At 36.2% G+C, this 13,773-nt stretch overlaps 1 protein-coding gene across 11 annotated transcripts in view; it reads left to right on the forward strand.

The window, feature by feature from the left end:
* The window catches only part of PDE1C (phosphodiesterase 1C), a 437,096-nt gene that overhangs the window by 388,999 nt on the left and 34,324 nt on the right, over positions 1–13,773 (forward strand). The gene's annotated exons all lie outside the window — the stretch shown is intronic.

Here is a 13,773-nt window from a genome sequence, read left to right on the forward strand (position 1 = left end):
ACACTCTCTCCATCACAAATGCATCTATACTCTTTCTTTTCCCACCTGCCATTTTTCATTTTAAACTTTATGATAAGTTGATTCTGGGCTTGCCGATTATAATGGGATGGAGTATAAGTCTTTGTGAATCATGCAACATAAATGGGAAATGTTCCATGTGTTCAGTTTTCACATTTTAACTTTAATGAGTTATTCCTTTTGGTAAAAACAAAACCGGAAATCTGTTCAGTGTTATCACTATGTTGGGAGGCCCACATACTGGACAGCACATATAGCTGTAGAATATAGTCTGGTCAGTAAGAGTACGTCTTAAAGGCAAGCTTTGAATGACAATCCCAGATCGATTAGAATGGACCTACATTGTAATGGGACTCACGGGCACTAGTTTTACTTGTCATAAATAGCATTCCATTCTTTCTAAAATCTGAAATGTCAAATTGTATTACCCTTCAAACTTTGGACCATGAGAGAACTACTCTCGCCTTTTATATAATCCTCCTGTTTCAGTTATTACATGGGCTCATTCCTAGTTATTCCCGCACACATGTGCATGATATTAAACAGAAGATGAAAGTTGCTAGGGAGTGGCGTTTGTTAGGGTCCCAGCGTGGCGTTTGTTAGGGTCCCAGCCTCTTTGAGTCATACCTCCCTGGAGACATGATGTTGTATGCTAAGCCGTTCTTTGAATAGTTTGGTCATAAAGCCATTGAAGAACAAATGCTGGGTAATCAGGTTGAGGAGTCAGAAGAAATTTGAATCCAACTCACACATCTGTTAAAAAGAAAGAATCTCCTTTAGCTTTCATCTCTAAGCATTGTCATACGCTCTCTTTACTCATATGCATGAAATCAGCCCTTTCCTTGAAGGTCAAATAATTCACTTCAGATGTCTTATCGCATAATATCTGGGGAACACACATGTCCAATTTTTTACCTAATTATTTACGCACACGGAAACCACTTGCCTAATATGTATGTTCCTTGAATGATTATGACTAAGACGTGAATTACATGGAGATAAAATAGAATTCAGAATGACGTCTTTTAGCCAGACTCTGTTATTGGGTAAGGTTTGTTCAAGTACCAGAAGCTCTTTGCCAGATATCATTAGACCCAAGTCAAGGTAACACAAGGCAGAATATGTACAGTAGAGGAAAATGGTGTTAATTATAAACATGGACCCTGACACATGACCCATCCTGCATCCAGTGACTGGCCCGTTGGATTCCTATAGCCTAAAAGCCTGCAGTAAACCAATTTCCAAATCTTTAACATGGGAACTTGAATCTTAGTACATTTTTGTATGGTGCTACAAATATCTGTTATAATGTATTCACGTGAACATTGTGGATTAAATTTTATTACTTTCATTAAGCCCCTTTATTTTGCTCATGTCCTTTTTAACTGAATTATCGCCAAGTAGTTTAAATAATTAAACTGTTTTTAGAGGAGGATAGTGATGAAATAGATATTATGTTCTATTATACAAATAAGTATAAAGCTGATTATTTAATGAACAGATTCTTGATCCCGTAGAGCAGTGAACAGGAGGCAGTAAATAAGGAAGAGACCTTTTCTGATGTCTATCCTTTTTCTCTCCATAACGCCAACCTTTCACTGCTTCAAATGGGATCTGATATATCCATATACTTGCAAGTTTGGGCATGAACAACTTTGTATTTTAATTTTATCAATGGACTAACATGACACTGGTCATTATCACTGCTTTGATATCATCAGGACTTAGGTCACTGGGCTTTAGTTACTTGTGCTGTCTTGGCCCAAAATCTTTAGCAGGACTGAAGTTAATTTTTGGTGGTGTGAAGTAGAAAAGAGTTTGATCAGTCACACATGCCTCTTCGCCTTCGGTCATTAAAACTCTCAACTTTAGAAGATTTTAAAAAAGATATATATATCAGTAGATACATTGATTTTTAGAAACTAGTAACAAATAGATACATTTTGAACATTTCTTTTTAATGGATCTTATTATATAATAACGATGACCAGAGGAAGTCAGTTTAACTATTTTTAATGCCCCTACCCTTAATCCAACCCCGGGAACCAGCTCTAATTTTTGAGAGGGAGTATGTAAGCACAATTCAGTGCCCAGTGGGATCAAACCCACTATGTTTTGAAGTTTCAACATTGTATGCATTCAGAAAGGAACCCAGCAGAAACTAGACCGCAGTTAGTTATTCACAAACTCCAGTGAGCTGAGGCACACACCGAGGTAAGGAGCTGGTGCTGAAAGGGTAAATTACATCCTGCCATAACAAACACATGGCAGTTGTACATTATCTCTGTCAGGCTACTGAAGAACTGTTTTGGGCCCTGCAGGACTAATTTTCTAACTGACTTCAAAGAATGAATGTCCTTTGAAAATACCTTGCTTACTCTTAGGGTGAAAAGTACTAACATAAAAAGATCCAGGCTTCTGAGCCAAGAGTCTCTCAGGGCCTAAACTTTAAACTGTCATTGGAAGACTTGTTGGGTACCACATGAATGAATTATTTTCAGTCATGTTTGTAGTAACATAGCTATAATTTTTATAGTTGCCCAGAGATATGATGTTGTCGTTAACTTTACTTGACTACATTAACAGAGATATAAGAGATAGCCTCTATTTGTGTCTCTCAAATGATTAATTATAATTAGGCTCTGCAGGGTTATTTACCAAGTCCCAGGGAGGGAGTTCAGCAGGAATTTTTCCTTCATTGAATGTTCTGGGAATTAGAATGTTTAAAGATGCTGGTTTGTGAAATTTTAAGCCAGCTGTGAAGAGTGGAAGGAGTAGACAAAAGACAATCCATGGGCATCTGCTTCTCCAAAGAGGACTATCAAGAATTAGATTTACTTTTCTGCCCGAAACAATTTTTTAAAAAGACAGCATATGTACAAGAACAATTTTTAAGAAATGAAGACATCAAGAAATATTGTACATCAAGAAATGAAGACATTTGTATCTAAGAGACAAGAAACAAATGAAGTGAGTCCTACAACTGCGTTGAGAGGGTTTCTAGGCAGACCTGATGGACTCCTTGAGTGAGGAGCTGGCTGAGGATCCAGGGAGACCAAGGCAGCTCTAATTAACAGGATAAAATATCAGAGAGGATAAAGCTGCAGAGGGATAAAACTCCAGAAATCTGAAGAGTATTCATCAGAGTACTGATTGCCCCATACAATGGGAAATGACCTGAGGCCAGGACAGAACCACTCAAGAGCTTCAGAGGGCACAGTCTTAATGTTTACATGTGACACTCACATGGAGCAGGAAGAGTGCCTATTCCCACTAGCCAGACTTGCATACCTCCTAATTTAAGGGAATTGGGTAGAATACTCATAATTGTCTTGCCTTACAGGGGAATAATTAGTTATAGGCTAAATGCTGCATTAATCTCACCTACATCTTAAAATCAAATATAAGAGGATCAAAATGTTTCCAAATAACTGTATCCCAGAATAAAGAATAAATACACACACACACACACACACACAAGTATACAGTACCCAACAAGCTAAAATTCATAATATCTAACATCCAAAAATTACTGGGCATGTAAAGAAGCAAGAAAATACTACCCATAATAAGGGGGGGGGGGGGACTGAAACCAACCCAGAACTGAAACAGATGTTAGAATTAGCAGATAAAAACATTAAAGTAGTTCTTACACTTGTTGCCCAGATATTTGAAAGTTAAGTAGAGACATGAAAGATATAAAAAGGATAAAATCAAACATCTAGAGATGAAAACTACAATGCCTGATAGGAAAAATGTACTGGATAGTATTAACTAAATAACATTGGATGGGATTAATGATAAATACACTGGATGTGATTAGACATTGTAGAAGAAAAGAACAGTAAGAATTAGCAACAGAAGCTCTCTGAAATGAGAAACACACACACAAAAAGGAAATTGTAAAGAGCATCAGTGAGTTGTTAAGACAACTTCAAGCAGCCTAATATATATGTCATTGGAGTTCCTAAAGAAGAGAGAGAGGAGGAAAGAATATTTGATGAAGTAATGGCTAAAATTTTGCCAAATGATGAAAACTGTAAATCCGTAGATTTAAGAAACTCAATAAAACACAAGCATAAAGAATATGAAGAAAATTACCCCAAAACATATCATAATCAAATTACTCTAAACCAGTAATGAACAGAAAAATTTAAAAACAGCTGGAGAAAAAAGACACATATATACAGTTAAACAAAGATAAGGATAATGATAGATTTCTCATCAGAAACAATGCAAGTGAGAAGACAGTGGAGCAACATCTTTGAAGTGCTGATGAAAAAGATTCAACCAGAATTCTATACTCAGCAAAAGTATTTTTCAGACATAAAAACTGAAAGAATTCACTTCTAGTTGGCCTACACTGCAAGAAATGTTAAAGGCAGGATAGTTAGGCCGACTGGAAATGTGGATCCACACGAAGCTATGAGGAGCACTAAAAATGGTAACAAGATGAATAAATATACAATATTTTTTTCATTATTTAAATATCTTAAAGATAATTGACTATTTGAATAAAATAATATTGTTTAATTTATAGCATTTATAAAGCTAAAATGTATGACAGCAATAGCATAAAAGCCAGGTGGGGAGAAATGTAATATGCTGTTGTAAAGTTCTAATATTATACATGAAGTGGTAGAACATCATTTGAAGGTAGATTGAGATCAACTAAGAGGATATACAATAAACTCTAAAGCAATTACTAAAATAGCAAAATAATGACATATAACGAATAAGCCAAAAAAGATAAAATGGAATCATAAAAATAGTCAAAGAAGGGTAGAAAAAGATTAAGGAACAAAGAACAGATAAGACAAGTAGGAGACAAGTAGTAAGAATGTAGACTTACAACTAAGTCTATCAGTTATCACATAAAGTGTAAATGGCCTAAACAGCCCAACTAAAAGGCAGAGATTTTCAGACTGTAAGACCCTGTGTATTCTGTGTTTATGTAAAAAGACACAAGTACCCAAAGTAAAAGGATGGATATGGTATACCAAGCTAACAGTAATTGAAAGAAAGTAGATTTCATAGAAGAGACACTATCACCAGAGAAAAGAAGTTCAGCGCATGATAAAGTCCATTTATCAAAAAGGTATAATAATCCTCTACATTTATGCACCAAAATGCATGAAATGAAGCGTAAGAAGCTTTTAATTCACAATTTTATTTGGAAATGTTAACATCCCTCTCTCAGTCATTGATAGACGAAGTAGAAGTAAAATCAGCCAGGAGAAGAGGACTTGAACAACACTATCAATCAACTTGATGTAACTGGCATCCTTCGAACACCCGCAGTATGAGAACACACATTATTTTCAAGTGCACACAGGACATTTATAAATATGGGTCAGATTTTGGGATATAAAACAAGTCCCAATAAGTTAAAATAAGTCATAAAAAGAATATTCACAGGTTACAACAGAATTAAATTGGCTTAGAATCTTCATTTCATTTTATTTTTTAATAGCTATAGAATTTATAGTGATGTGATCTTTATCATTTTTTATACTGGTAATGTGTTTTTTCTCTTTTTTTCCTGACCAGTTTGGTTAGAGGTTAACCAATTTTACTCATTATTGTCATTAATATTTTCCATTGTTTTTCTGTTTCCGTGTCATTAATTTCTGATCTGATCTTTATTGTTTACTTTCTTCTGCTTGCTTTTGGGTTTGGTTTGCCTTATTTTTCTAGTTTCTACAGGTGAAATTAATGTTATTGATTTGAGATTTTTTTTCTTTTCTAATATAGGCATTTAGTGCTGTGTATTTCCAAGCACTCATTTAGTAACATGCCACAAACTTTGATATGCTGCAGTTCTATTCACATTCAGTTCAAAATATTTTCTAATTTTTATTTTTGTTTCTACATTGATCTAAGGGTTATTTAGAAGTGTATTATTTAGTTTCCAAATATTTGAGAATTTTCCAGAGATCGTTGAAATTTAAGTTCTTTCTAAGTTGATCTATAGATTCTGTGCAATCCCACTTAAAATCCTAGCAGGGTTTTTTAGTAGAAATTGACAATTGATTTTAAAATTTTCATGGAAATGCAAAGCACTCAGAATAGACAAAGCAACTTGGGAAAAGAAGGAAAAAGTTGGAGGATTAAAGAGTTCTGATTTCAAGACTTACAAAGCTATAATAATCAAGGCGCTATAGTACTGGCATCAAGATAGACATATGGGTCAATGGAATAGAATAGAGAGTCTAGAAATAGATTCACATGTATGTGGACATCTTATTTTTGACAAAGAGCATGGAGAAAGGATAGTCATCAATAAGTGGTGATGGAACAACTGGATATCTACCTGCAAAATGAGGAATGTCTCTGTATACCTCATGTTATATACAAACAGTAACTTAAAATAGATTGCATGTAAATTTAAAATGTAAAACTATAAAACTTGTAGTTAAGAAAACTGGAAAAACTCTCATCTTGAGTTAGGCAAAGATTTGTTAGATATAATGTCTAAAGTACAAACCATAGAGTAACAGACGTTTAGCTATACTTTTTCAAAATTAAAAACTTCTGCAAGTTCAAAAGCATCTTTAGGAGAATGAAAAGACAATCCACAGACTGAGGGAGAAATTTTGCAAACCATGTATCTGTTAAAGGACTTGTAACTATAATATATAAAGAAATCTCAATATTCAATAATAAGAAAACAAACAGCTCAATCAAAAGCATGCAAAAGATTTAAACCAACATTTCACCAAGAAAGATACACAGAAAGCAAAAGCACATTAAAAGATCATTGACATCATTAGGGAAAATGAAAAGCCAAATTAAAATCCATAACAAGAGAAAATAAAACAAAGCTTATAGCTGGGGAGATGATTCTGCACTTGCATATTATATTCACCTAATAATTTCTTAGCTCTCTACTTTTCCTGTCAGGACACAGTTTGTCAGCTATTTCCTCAATGAGGAAGTGGTATCTCCTTCAGCCACTCTTTCTGAATATTTTTCAAGTTGTTCATGTTCCCTTTAGGACCTCAGTTCAGGAAAAATGGACAAGGCAGTGGAGCCAGTATTCTTGCTAGTTTGCATAGACTTAGGTTTGTGTCCAGAATTTGAGGAGCAACAAACACACTGGCACATTTACCTTTATTCGGGGGACATGTATTTTTGAGGCCATCATCAGTTTTTGAATCTACATAGACACCTAAATCCCAATATTCTCATCTCAGAGAATCATACTCACCTCATTCTTTCTTCCAAAGATGTCCCCCTATACTACCAGAGACACTGGCGTTAGGCTGTCTTCAGACACCAGAATAATGAATTGCCCTATTTCAGATCCATCGAAACCTTGGCTCGTAGTTGCTGCCTCCTTTGATCACCTCATTGTTCTCACCTAGGCTATTTCGTCCTGCAGGGCTGCTTGTTATCACTTGTAGCCGATGCTGGCTGTGCACTGGTCCAGGCAGAGCCATAGGAACACTTGAATATATTTACTCATCTTCAGCACACTCGTATTGGAATCAACCCCATACGCCCGAGATGTGAGGACTTTACAGAACATTTTGTATTCGTTCAACATTTTCCCCAACTTTTGAAAGGTTGATTTGTTTCTGAGAAACTGTTGGTGTGATTTTAGTCAGAATTCTGATGGATTCACAAGTCTTAGAAGACAGTGGTCTTCATGGCCATCTTAGTTCAAACTTCTACCCAATTTATGTTTCATAAACTACACATAAGACAGTTTAGTAACAGAAGAGAGTATAAAATCTGGAGAATTATTGACATAGGTGCTTTGAAGTGAAATCTACTTTGTGGCTCTTTATTTTGTTTTGTGTGTACGGACTGTCTTGTTGGGAAACCAGCAATGCCTGCATCTGGGAGCATACAACGTATTTGAAACTATGAAGAGAAGCCAGCTGATTAGCGAGAAGGGCTCCACGCATTGTCAGACAAAGGAGTTCCACGTTGACAGTATATGAAGGGTGGATTATGCTGTAGAAGACTGGTTGACACTAAAATGGATACTTGCAACAAATGTGTGGTTTTGATTGCCAGTTTACTATGGACTATATCCTTCATGCACACTGGAATGCTCACATCTACTGGCCAGGCAGTGGTTTCTTTCTCCTGAAGGAAAACCTACTTTTCAAATCATATCCAGAAAGTTGCTTGGTAAGCTGAGAGTGTAGGGGGAGGGAGTTAGTCGATGAATTGTGACTTTAAGGTAGAATATCCCCAAACATCTGTCTCCAGCATTGGGATGGACCTGCCAAGATGAGTGAATAGGGACCATCTTGTGTACCTGAGATCCCGACAGTGCAAGAGGCACTCTTCCGTGGACCTCTGTTTTGGATCATACATTCTGTACCAGATATGTTGATATCTTGAAGTAGGTTCTCATTCTTGTTCATTTTCAGTCATCCTTGATTGCATGTCTGGACTTTAATCTTGGCAAGGATTCTTTGTTTTTAAGGCAGACGTCCTCATATTTTTATTTTCTCATTTTCTTTGCCTAACATATTAGCCTAACATATTATCATAAGCTCTACATACCCCGAAAAGTATGCCCAGAGCATGAACTGAGGTGGGTCAAATAGGCCAAAGATGCTGAACGGTTCTGGGAACACTAGCAGGTACCCTGTCCTTTTCTCTCCCACTCAAGACAGTGCTACTGTAACAATAACCCTGATCCTTTCTACTTTATTTTAAAAACTAAACCAGTAAAGGTACAGTGCTTAAGTGTTTTTAGCAATGAATGGTTTACAACACATTTCACTGTTCAATATGCCACTGCCTCAAGCATTATGTCAACATTGCTGTTTGAGGTAGTTTCTACAAATAGTTAATCCTAGCTTTTTTTTTTTTTCCTCTCAGAGCATAACATTATTTCTTAGTTCTGGGAAGATATCTCACTGTAGCCTTCTATGTATTGACAAAAGTAACCCTGTTTTTTAATGAAGGAATTGACTTCAGCATGAGAATCTAGCATCCTTTTGGATTTTTTTCCATGAGTGTACAGGGACTAAACATCTGGAGTGCCCTGGATCCCAATTAAAATAAGTCATCATAACAACACATGTTCTGATTAATATCCCATTTCCCTTAGCCATTTGTCTATGAAAACTCCTGTGACCCAGTTACTTAACATATTTATATGTATTAACACATGGAACAGCAAAAGTAAGTAAATGCTGTGGTTTAGCAAGAAAACGCTTGAATTACTTATTTTTCAAAACATTTTATACCTTATTTTCTCAAGTAGCATGATAACCTAAGTGTCTAAACCCTCCATTGCAATGTCCCTGTCAGGAAAACAACAAAAAGTTGATAAGTGGACGAGAGAATTGCAATCTTATGTTTAGATGCCTGTTATTCTTATGCATCTAGATAGGTTCCCCTCATTAGATTCTAAAAGGTTCTGTTGCTTAAAATGTTTGGTTGATATACTTCATTCCATTTCTAATTAATTGTGGAAGCCATGTGTAGGTTGAGCCAACAATAAGAGTTGTTGTGAATGCAACGATGCTGAAACCCAGCCTAATTGGTTTTTTGGATGGATTTGGGGAGAAACTGTTAACCAATCCATGATGTGTGGGTTGAAAGTGGTCAAATGAGGTGAACTCAAAAATCTCCTTATGCCTCTTACTACAGACATACTCTTGAGAGCATGGAAGTACAAAACCCGTGACATCCACATAGTTCTAGCATCGATGAGTCACAGTGACTCAGAACAGTTAGCTCTTTTGGTTACAAGCATTCATTTCAAGCCAGTGCTTTTTTTTTTTTATGTATATAGTTTTAGGTTTGGTGAATATCCTTGTGCTTTTCAAGAAGGGTATATAATAGATATCCTCATGGTGGATTATAAAGGAACAAGGTGATACACATACTGTTGTCCTCCTATAGGATTTGGGTTGTTGAAATCCACATTTGCAGTATCCAAACAGCAACTGAAATTGTGTGTGTGTATACATGTATATGTATAGTGTGTACGTGTGTATTGTGTGTGTGGATATGAATGTGTGTGTATATATATATATGTATGTATATGTATGTGTGTGTATGTAATATATATATAACAATGTAAGATTAGTGGGTTTAAAATAACTGCATTGTATTATACCAGAGAAAACTTCTAAAGTCAACTCATGCTTTTCACATAGCCGTTTAGATCCCAGTCTCTTACCAAATAACTACATAGTAGAAATGTCACATAAAAGTATATTATGTACTCTTTGTTAATGAGAAAATTAATCTTTTTAAGCAACTATTCCCTTGCAATTATTGGTATATAAGCTTTCATTGTTTCACTTTATCTTCTAGACATTTCGTTACACTCTTAATGTACCCATGTATTTTTAAAGGAACCCAATTTGACAGAGGATTACAATTTTGGAACTACTGGGGAAATGTGATTTTTCTTTTTTTTCCCCCCTTCATACTGATGTTCAGGATTCAAAATAACTTCTTAGTATTCATGAAATAAATATTTATCTGTTTTCTCCCTAGAAAAATTGTATTTTGTTAGATTCTTTGCAAGTGATTGGAGAAACACACATAACAATACATTTGTCAAAAGAAACTCTATTAACGTTATAAAAAAAATTCTTTGAAATAACAGCTGCTGCTGAAATATGTACCAAAACCAGGAGCTAGCGATGCCTCTATTGTTAACGCCATTTCTTTTCTGGACACCCACAAGCTAGAGAGCTGTTAAAAATGCAGTATCAAACAAGTATCGAAGCTCCCTCTTTGTGTTTATTCTTAGCATTCTCCACCAAAGGGCAGCCGGCTCTCCAAGTGATGATATCTGTATTTCATAAGTATTAGCCCTCTACAATATATGCTATTTTTATTCTATTCCCTGGAGCCACAGTGAAAACATGAGAAAAAATGTTTGGTTTTTTCCTTTCATTCATTTTGAATCTTTTATTGTTTTTCCTGAACTAGTAAAAGGGAGAAAACCGTGAAGAGCAGTCAGAATGTTTCAGATCTAAAATATCCCAGCCTCACTTGACTTTTTCTGAAGGCCTTCCATAGGCTCTGTGGTCTCTGGCTTCTTGTTGGCTTCAAAAACAGCAGATTCAAAGACTGATCAGAAACAAAACTCTACTGTGGAGACAACTCTACCCTCACCTGAACTGAAGGAGTGGTATGAGGGGCTGTGGCCTGACTTTTATTTACCTCTTAAGAGTGGGTCAGGTCCTGGGGAACTTGGAGAATTCAGTGTTTTGTTTCCTTCGGTGTTAACGTACTAGGTTCTTAACACAGAGCGGAATGGCAGTACAATACCTTGGGCAGTGTGGGGCAGAAGAACAGAGACAGTTATTCACATATTTTAAGTTTGGAAAGAAAGACCATGCTATATTAGGGAAGAGAGAATACAGCAAAGTTAAAGAATAAAAGCTTAACACTATCATTATTCCCAGTGATAACACAGATGCCAAGGATCAAAAGAAAAGACAAAGAAAGATCACAAGGGTTTTACCAAAGAACTACTATCCTTTGTACTGTTTTTATTCTGTATATTTGGATCAAATGGGTAAATTTCAGGAGATGATAGGATGAGCAGGGTTTCAGGAAGTTATGTTCCCATAAATTTTCTCTATCATCTATCTTATCTGTTCTATCCATGTATTATCCATCCATCCATCCATCCATCCATCTGTCCATCTGTCCATCTTAGCAGGGCTATAGCATTGGTATTATATGCAGTAAAATTAATTTAGAATAATCCTAGTATAATCATATCCTCTGTCATTTGGGGCAAGGAGGAAACATGCATACATGCTTTTGGATATTTGATGGTAACCATTTAAAATTGTTGTCTTGCACTTATGACCTAGAACAGTGAAAACAATGCCTGGATAAATCCCAACCACTATCCCTAAAATAATGTTTATTTGTTTGTTTTTAATATTTCCTCATTACTAAGAAACACAACCAAACCAGGACCCACAGAATCCTACCAGACATTTAAATTTCGGTTTGGTTTTACCATGCTTATTCTTCCCTAGGGTTTTTTTTTTTTTTTTTTCCTATCTAGCCTTTACAATCCTTTCTGTTGCTTACAGTATCACTTTGTTGTTCCAGTGGACAGTTGACTCCATAGAGGGGCAGCTCTGGAAGGGTTTCTGGGACTTGAAAATCTGGTTTGAATCCCGGCTGTGTGCTCAGCCAAGTCAGCTTACTTTTGAGCTTGGGTGATAGTTGAATCAGGCTCTAAAAAAATCAAGCCCAGGAAAAATGGAAAAGAAATGTGTTTATAGATGTTTTTAATGCCCATCGCCAGATGCTTATGAGGCCTACCTCATAGATGTTCAGCTTGTGATCTAGGAATAAACATTATAATGGCTAAACTCATTTTCAGAGTCAAATCATGCTAACTTGAACTTTAAGCCTCTTCTTAAAACAATTATCTTTAGACCAAATGGTTTTCTGTAGCATCTCCTTTTACCTGCAGGAGTAGCATGGGAAGGGAGGAACACATTTACACATTGTTGTAAATCCCCATCTCCTATTTCTCTAAATGCAATTTCTGAAACATTCTTTGCTCTTAATTCCCTTAGAGTAAGCGTATTTTGTGAATTCATACACCATACACTTTAAGCTTCAGAACCCCCATTCCTGCCCCTCTAGGAATGTAGGAAGTCTTCGGTCAAGGGGTGGGTAAGAAGGTAGCACTTACTTCGATATTTTCTTGAGTTATCCCAAGTTGGGTTAAAATAGTTTCCATTTCAGTTCATCAGTCACTCTTAAAAAGGTAGGTGAGTTTAATTACTTTTTGTGGGCTCCAGAAAGCCAATATAGATTTACCTTCCATGGAATTCAAAGCAGCTCTAACAAAAATAGTCGTGTAAATCAGTTCCATACAGAGTGACTTCTCATAAATTATTTTCGGATCCTCATTTTCATGTACTTTGTCATCTTTCCTGATTTTAGTTTTAAATTGCTTATGCAATTTTAGTTTACATTGAAAACAAATACACGAAACCAAAACACAGCAAAGCAAGTCTAGGACATTTGAAGTTCAGGAAAGGACGTGTGGAGTGAGGAGATTTACAAACCATGTCAAAGCTGCCTGGAGAGCAGGTGCTCTCTCTCTAGGAGCTTAATCCCACAAAAAGCCATGCACAGGGGGTTATTTCTCCATATGGAGTGTAAATTTTTGACATATCATACTTTGCTATTGAATAAAATCAGTATACTTAGGGTTTTCTTTTTATTTCTCACTAGGAAAGTCAGGATTAGAAAAAAGAGTGGAGAGAGACTTCTTACTCATCATTACACCTTTATCTGTCCTAGCCACCCTGTGCTTATTCAATTCATTTCCTTTCAATTAAAAAATAATCATTTGTTGAACATATGCTGTGTGTCAGGCATTGATTGCACAACATGCAAGAAAAGTTGTAAAGATAAATAAGATATTTTCCCTGCCCTCAAAGAGTTTACAGTCTGGGGTGAAGCATTTTCTGCAGATACCTACAGCACTCAGCACCTTAGGTGTCCTAAAGGATTCGTAAGCAGATGTTATTAGAGAGTATGTGGGTGGGAAGGCTGAGGACGGTCACTCGGTCACAGACCCAGCTGCAGAGTATTTGCCTCTTGTTCTTTTACCGTTGGTTGTATTTAATGACAATGAGCACAGGTTCAGTTTAAACATACAAGTTGCCTTTACTTATCCTTTTTCTCCACTCCTTGACCAACTCCTTTCCTCCATCCCTTGACCAGAAGGCCGAGGAGGGGACAATGGAGACCCGTAGCCAGCCACTCTACCATCTCACT

Source organism: Camelus bactrianus, chromosome 7 (genome assembly GCF_048773025.1).
Source record: "Camelus bactrianus isolate YW-2024 breed Bactrian camel chromosome 7, ASM4877302v1, whole genome shotgun sequence".
Taxonomy (NCBI): domain Eukaryota; kingdom Metazoa; phylum Chordata; class Mammalia; order Artiodactyla; family Camelidae; genus Camelus; species Camelus bactrianus.